Below are 8433 nucleotides of genomic sequence, written 5' to 3'. Positions count from 1 at the left end.
GTAGGCCTTGTCAGTCAGTTAGGTCTACAGAGGACAGGACAACTGATCTTTTCAGAAAAGGGAAAGCACACAGACACTGGAACAGGGTGGGTGTAAAAGAGACCACTCAGAGCGATGGGAGACTCAGGATTACCAATAAAGTGCCACAACACCACCTCCCTAACAGGATAACACAGCATAATAAACTCTTTTCAATAACCAAACTTATTATAACTGCTAACCCTATTTAATACATTATTCTCCGGCTTACAAATACACACCCTGGCTGTTCTAACCACAAAAGAGCATAGTATTATAGCTAAGACTATGCATGGGACAGCTTGTGAAGCTTTAATATTGACTTTAATTGGATTTGTAAATTGTGTGGCTAAATTAGTGCATTCTGTAGCTTCCCTGACTTAGTAAAAGAAGTGTACGGGAAAGAAAAAAGGAAGTAGTCTCAAAAGTTAATTAATCGTGGCAGGCCCCATGCTTAATTAAAGTTTCCTAATGTTGTGAGTTAATGAGTGAATTGATTGAACAATAGAGTGGATGCCCTCCACTGCTCTGATCATCTCACCATAGGGACACACAGAGAGGAAGAGATGATTATAGAACCAAGTGATACACTGAGACACACACACACCACACACACACACACACACACACACACACACACATACAAAGACGAACGAACACACAACACACACGCTGACGTGCACACACAACACACACACCACCACACACACACACACAACACACCACACCACACACACACACACACACACACACACACCCACAGAGACGTCCCCTTCAAACTTCCCTGTCACAAATACCCAGTCGTCCCATCGAGGGCTCCACATTAATTAGCCAGGATCAAAACCTGCAAATCCCTCCTCAGAGTTTAAACTGTTTCACTAAGCCCTTCCTCCATCATCTACCCCTGCTCCCCTGACACACACACACACACACACACACACACACACACACACATATATATGTACAGACGGGGACACGTGCACAGAATTACTGACAATTACTGGCATACACCCAGTCTGGCAATTTCTCACCATCAATACTTTTCATGAAAAATGAAGGTAATTACTGTGCAATTATATATTGTTACTGTTATACAATAAAATAATTGAGCTGAGTCTGTATTTGCACTTTGTATTACAGTATTAATAAAATGTTAGACCCTACTGCTCTCTCCGCTCAGTTCAGTTAAACAATGCTTATAGACACAGTGACAAGGGAAGATGGCCCTCTCCTGGAATGTTTTGACTTGAGTTCATATTGGGAATTTACAGTCGTTGCTTTATATACATTGTTTGATACTTACAAATACTGTACCATTTATTTGAATTTCAGGCAGTGGGTGTGGCTGTGTGACCATTTTCTCTATGGCCTAATAGACTATAGTCAGTATTAGTGTGTACTCATGCTGCTTCTATCATTTCCCACATGAATGACTCACCAACAAACTCTGAACAGCTCTTTGGGTCTCACAGATACAGCCTCTTTCTCTCACTCTCTCTCTTTCTCTCTCTCTGGAGGAAGAGATTAAATACTCTGTGTCACTAAGATATCCATGAAATAGGCTTCATAATCTCTTTGAGAAAAAAAACTGTCTCTCTTCTTCAGTTGTAGAGTGAAATAATTTCAGAACAAACTTTTAAATAACACTGCAGTCAGCAGGTTTTCTTTCTGAGTCTTCTGACATCTTGAGAACTTTGCAGAGAAGCAACCGTCTCAACTCTTGCCAAACCCTTTTCTTAATCTCGGGTAGTTATATTATTACGAGAAGTGTAGCGTAGCATCTTATCTTGGTTTGGGTTGCATACTTTCAAGGCAGCCAGAATGACTCATTCTAATCAGTGAAATTAGTTGAAGAGGTGATGCAACATGAGAGCAACCCCTGATATGATAGAGATGATGTGCTAACCTTGGTCTAAATTAGCATCGGCTGCCCCCTGGTGGGCTAGGAGGAAACCACACTCTAGGGCCACAATTTGATGTGTATGTATCAGGCACAAACTTGATTCAAATCATCAAATATTTTCTTAATAGTCAACTCACATTTACATAGGTTTATTCTCGAAATCTCATCCCATTTCCCTAATCAGTTTAAAAGAGGAAGCTAAATATTTTAAGCATGTTTTCTTTTCCATCTCATCCTCACCCTCTGAATGAGGATTACTGTAAGGAATTCATTTTTTTGAAAATTACCAAATGTACAAAAAGATCAGTGCGATGAGGAATAACTTTTTGAGGCTATTAAATCCTTTCAGTCTCGAAACCCCCCCAGGGCTTGATGRCATAACATTAGAGGTATATCAAGCTTCCTGAGTGGCACATCGGTCTAAGGCACTGTATCTCAGTGCTAGAGGCATCACTACAGACACCCTGGTTTGAATTCAGGCTGTATCACAACCGGCCGTGATTGGGAGTTCCATAGGGCGGCACACAATTGGCCCAGCATGGTCCGGGTTTGGCCAGTGTAGGCCGTCATTGTAAATAAGAATTTGTTCTTAACTGACTTGCCTAGCTAAATAAAGGTTCAATTTAAAAGCATTTTTTGATATACTCAAAGCTACATTATTATTAACTACTCCTATATAAATGGTAGTCTGTCAGGTACTCAGCAGGAAGGTCTGATTTCACTATTATTAAAACAAGACCCAAATGGCAAATATAAAGACCCAGTCTATCTAAAAAACTGGAGGCCTCTTACACTTCAATGTTGTGATGCAAAAATGCTAGCGAAATGAATAGCACTTAGAATTAAAACGCTTTTACCAGGTATTGTTCATCCTGATCAGACAGGTTTTTTACATGGACGATACACTGCAGATATTATAAAACTAGAAATAATAGAACAACATGAAACGTCTAAGAAGCCAGGCCTGGTATTTTTTGCGGATTTTGAAAAAGCCTTTGATTTTATTTATAAATGCCTGGAGTCTCTTATAAAATGGGTAAAAGTAATGTATAGCAACCCCAGGTCTAAAATAGTAAATAGCGGCTACTTCTCAGAGATTTTTGAAATGTCAAGTGGAGTAAAACAAGGGTGTCCGCTGTTACCATATCTATTCGTTACGGCTATCGAAATGCTAGCTTTTACAATCCGATCAAATAACAACATCAGAGGATTAGAAATCCAAGGCCTATAAACAAAGGTGTACATGTATGCCGATTACCCAAGATTTATATTAAGTCTGATCACTTACGTAGTATTGAGCGAGTCACTGGTGCTTCCTGCTTTAGTGTTTGCCTGTAAGCCGGAATCAGGAGGATAGAATTATGGTCAGATTTGCCAAATGGAGGGCGGGGGAGAGCTTTGTATGCATCTATGTGTAGAGTAAAAGTGGTCTAGAGTTTTTTTCCCCTCTGGTTGCACATTTGACATGCTGGTAAAAATGTGGTAAAACTGATTTAAGTTTGCCTGCATTAAAGTCCCAGGCAACTAGGATAGTTGAAAGATATATGGCACGTAGAAATCTGAAGAGGGTGGCCAGCAGAGATAAGTGGGGTGGGCTGAGGGAAGTTGAGGATTTTTTTTATTTTTATTTATTTCACCTTTATTTAACCAGGTAGGCTAGTTGAGAACAAGTTCTCATTTGCAACTGCGACCTGGCCAAGATAAAGCATAGCAGTGTGAACAGACAACAACACAGAGTTACACATGGAGTAAACAATAAACAAGTCAATAACATGGTAGAAAAAAAGAAAAAAAGAGAATCTATATACAATGTGTGCAAAAGGCATGAGGAGGTAGGCAATTAAAATTCAGTTAATTACAATTTAGCAGATTAACACTGGAGTGGTAAATCATCAGATGATCATGTGCAAGTAGAGATACTGGTGTGCAAAAAAAGCAGAAAAGGAAAAAAAAGCAGTATGGGGAGGGTGAGGTAGGTAAATTGGGTGGGCTATATACCGATGGACTATGTACAGCTGCAGCGATCGGTTAGCTGCTCGGATAGCAGATGTTTAAAGTTGTTGAGGGAGATAAAAGTCTCCAACTTCAGAGATTTTTGCAATTCGTTCCAGTCGCAGGCAGCAGAGAACTGGAAGGAAAGGCGTCCAAATGAGGTTTGGCTTTAGGGATGATCAGTGAGATACACCTGCTAGAGCGCGGGCTACGGGTGGGTGTACCATCGTGACCAGTGAACTGAGATAAGGCGCACTTTACCTAGCATAGCCTTGTAGATGACCTGGAGCCAGTGGGTCTGACGGCGAACATGTAGCGGAGGGCCAGCCGACTAGGCATACAGGTCGCAGTGGTGGGTCGAATAAGGTGCTTTAGTAACAAAACGGATGGCACTGTGAAAACTGCATCCAGTTTGCTGAGTAGAGTATTGGAAGCCATTTTGTAGATGACATCGCCGAAGTCGAGGATCGGTAGGATAGTCAGTTTCACTAGGGTGAGTTTGGCGGCGTAGTGAAGGAGGCTCTGTTGCGAAATAGAAAGCCGACTCTAGATCTATTTGGATTGGAGATGTGTGATATGAGTCTGGAAGGAGAGTTTGCAGTCTAGCCAGACACCTACAGTGGGGAGAACAAGTATTTGATACACTGCCGATTTTGAAGGTTTTCCTACTTACAAAGCATGTAGAGGTCTGTAATTTTTATCATAGGTACACTTCAACTGTGAGAGACGGAATCTAAAACAAAAATCCAGAAAATCACATTGTATGATTTTAATTTAATTTGCATTTATTGCGTGACATAAGTATTTGATCACCTACCAACCAGTAAGAATTCCGGCTCTCACAGACCTGTTAGTTTTTCTTTTAGAAACCCTCCTGTTCTCCACTCATTACCTGTATTAACTGCACCTGTTTGAACTCGTTACCTGTATAAAAGACACCTGTCCACCCACTCAATCAAACAGACTCCAACCTCTCCACAATGGCCAAGACCAGAGAGCTGTGTAAGGACATCAGGATAAAATTGTAGACCTGCACAAGGCTGGGATGGGCTACAGGACAATAGGCAAGCAGCCTTGGTGAAAGGCAAAAACTGTTGGCGCAATTATTAGAAAATGGAAGATGTTCAAGATGACGGTCAATCACCCTCGGTCTGGGGCTCCATGCAAGATCTCACCTCGTGGGCATCAATGATCATAAGGAAGGTGAGGGATCAGCCCAGAACTACACGGCAGGACCTGGTCAATGACATGAAGAGAGCTGGGACCACAGTCTCAAAGAAAACCATTAGTAACACACTACGCTGTCATGGATTGAAATCCTGCAGCGCACGCAAGGTCCCCCTGCTCAAGCCAGCGCATGTCCAGGCCCGTCTGAAGTTTGCCAATGACCATCTGGATGATCCAGAGGAGGAATGGGAGAAGGTCATGTGGTCTGATGAGACAAAAATAGACGTTTTGGTCTAAACTCCACTCGCCGTGTTTGGAGGAAGAAGAAGGTTGAGTACAACCCCAAGAACACCCTCCCAACCGTAAGCATGGAGGTGGAAACATAATTCTTTGGGGATGCTTTTCTGCAAAGGGGACAGGATGACTGCACCGTATTGAGGGGAGGATGGATGGGGCCATGTATCGCGAGATTTGGCCAAAAACCTCCTTCCCTCAGTAAGACATTGAAGATGGGTCGTGGCTGGATCTTCCAGCATGACAACGACCCGAAACACACACGCCAGGGAAACTAAGGAGTGGCTCCGTAAGAAGCATCTCAAGGTCCTGGAGTGGCCTAGCCAGTCTCCAGACCTGAACCCAATAGAAAATCTTTGGAGGGAGCTGAACGTCCGTATTGCCCACGCGACAGCCCCGAAACCTGAAGGATCTGGAGAAGGTATGTATGGAGGAGTGGGCCAAAATCCCTGCTGCAGTGTGTGCAAACCTGGTCAATAACTACAGGAAACGTATGATCTTTGTAATTGCAAACAAAGTTTCTGTACCAAATATTAAGTTCTGCTTTTCTGATGTATCAAATACTTATGTCACGCAATAAAATGCAATTAATTACTTAAAAATCATACAATGTGATTTTCTGGATTTTTGTTTTAGATTCCGTCTCTCACAGTTGAAGTGTACCTATGATAAAAATACAGACCTCTACATGCTTTGTAAGTAGGAAAACCTTCAAAATCGGCAGTGTATCAAATACTTGTTCTCCCCACTGTAGGTACTTATAGATGTCCACATATTTTAGTCAGAACCGTCCAGGTGGGTGCTAGTCGGGCGTGCGGGTGCAGGCAGCGAACGGTTGAAGAGCATGCATTTGGTTTTACTAGCGTTTAAGAGCAGTGGAGGCCACGGAAGGAGTGTTGAATGGCATTGAAGCTCGTTTGGAGGTTGGTTATCACAGTGTCCAAAGAAGGGCCAGAAGTATACAGAATGGTGTCGTCTGCGTAGAGGTGGATAGGGAATCGCCCGCAGCAAGAGCAACATCATTGATATACAGAGAAAAGAGTCGGCCCGAGAATTGAACCCTGTGGTACCCCCATAGAGACTGCCAGAGGACCGGACAGCATGCCTTCCGATTTGACGCACTGAACTCTGTCTGCAAAGTAGTTGGTGAACCAGGCAAGGCAGTCATTAGAAAAACCAGGCTACTGAGTCTGCGATAAGAATATGGTGATTGACAGAGTCGAAAGCCTTGCCAGGTCGATGAAGACGGCAGCACAGTACGTCTTTTATCGATGCCGGTTATGATATCATTTAGTACCTTGAGCGTGGCTGAAGTGCACCCGTGACCGGCTCGGAAACCGGATTGCACAGCGGAGAAGGTACGGTGGGATTCGAGATGGTCAGTGATCTTGTTGTGACTTGGCTTTCGAAGACCTTAGATAGGCAGGGCAGGATGGATATAGGTCTGTAACAGTTTGGGTCCAGGGTGTCTCCCCTTTGAAGAGGGGGATGACCGCGGCAGCTTTCCAATCCTTGGGATCTCAGATGATACGAAGGAGAGGTTGAACAGGCTGGTAATAGGGGGTGCGACAATGGCGCGGACAGTTTCAGAAAATAGGGGGTCCAGATTGTCAAGCCCAGCTGATTTGTATGGGTCCAGGTTTTCCAGCTCTTCAAACATCTGCTATCTGGATTTGGGTAAAGGAGAAGCTGGGGAGGCTTGGGCGAGTAGCAGCGGGGGGGGGGGGGGGCTGTTGGCCAAGGTTGGAGTCGCCAGGAGGAAGGCATGGCCAGCCATTGAGAAATGCTTGTTGAAGTCTTCGATCATCACGGATTTATCGGTGGTGACCGTGTACTAGCCTCAGTGCAGTGGGCAGCTGGGAGGAGGTGCTCTTGTTCTCCATGGACTTTACAGTATCCCAGAACTTTTTGAGTTAGAGCTACAGGATGCAAATTTCTGCTTGAAAAAGCGGCCTTTGCTTTCCTGACTGACTGCGTGTATTGGTTCCTGACTTCCCTGAACAGTTGCATATCGCGTGGCTCTTCGATGCTATTGCAGTTCGCCACAGGATGTTTTTGGCTGGTCGAGGCAGTCAGGTCTGGAGTGAACCAAGGGCTATATCTGGTTCTGCAATTTTTGAACGAGCATGCTTGTCTAATATGGTGAGGAAGTAACTTTTAAAGAATGACCAGGCATCCTCAACTACGGGATGAGGTCAATATCCATCCAGGGTACCCGGCCAGGTCGATTAGAAAGGCCTGCTCGCAGAAGTGTTTTAGGGAGCGTTTGATAGTGATGAGGGTGGTCGTTTACCGCGGACCCGCAGCGGATACAGGCAATGAGGCAGTGATCGCTGAGATCTTGATTGACAGCGCAGCGGTGTATTTGAGGGCAGGTTGGTCAGGATAATGTCTATTAGGGTGCCCATGCTGACGGATTTAGGGTTGTACCTGGTAGGTTCCTTGATGATTTGTGTGAGATTGAGGGCATCTAGCTTAGATTGTAGGACTGCCGGGGTGTTAAGCATATCCCAGTTTAGGTCACCTAACAGAACAAACTCTGAAGCTAGATGGGGAGCGATCAATTCACAGATGGTGTCCAGGGCACAGCTGTGGAGCTGAGGGGGGTCGGTAGCAGGCGGCAACAGTGAGAGACTTATTTCTGGAAGAATTAATTTTTAAAATTAGAAGTTCGAACTGTTTGGGCATAGACCTGGAAAGAATGACAGAACTTTGCAGGCTATCTCTTCAGTAGATTGCAACTCCTCCCCTTTGGCAGTTCTATCTTGACGGAAAGTGTTATAGTTGGGTATGGAAATCTCAGAATTTTGGTGCCTTCCTAAGCCAGGATTCAGACACGGCAAGGACATCAGGGTTGGCAGAGTGTGCTAAAGCGGTGAGTAAGACAAACTTAGGGAGGAGGCTTCTGATGTTGACATGCATGAGCCAAGGCTTTTTCGATCACAGAAGTCAACAAATGAGGGTGCCTGGGGACATGCAGGGCCTGGGTTAACCTCCACGTCACCCGAGGAACAGAGGAGTAGTAGGATAGGGTGCGGCTAAAGGCTATCAAAACTGGT

Source organism: Salvelinus sp. IW2-2015, linkage group LG28 (genome assembly GCF_002910315.2).
Source record: "Salvelinus sp. IW2-2015 linkage group LG28, ASM291031v2, whole genome shotgun sequence".
Classification (NCBI taxonomy): domain Eukaryota; kingdom Metazoa; phylum Chordata; class Actinopteri; order Salmoniformes; family Salmonidae; genus Salvelinus; species Salvelinus sp. IW2-2015.
This window is presented reverse-complemented; position numbering follows the sequence as displayed.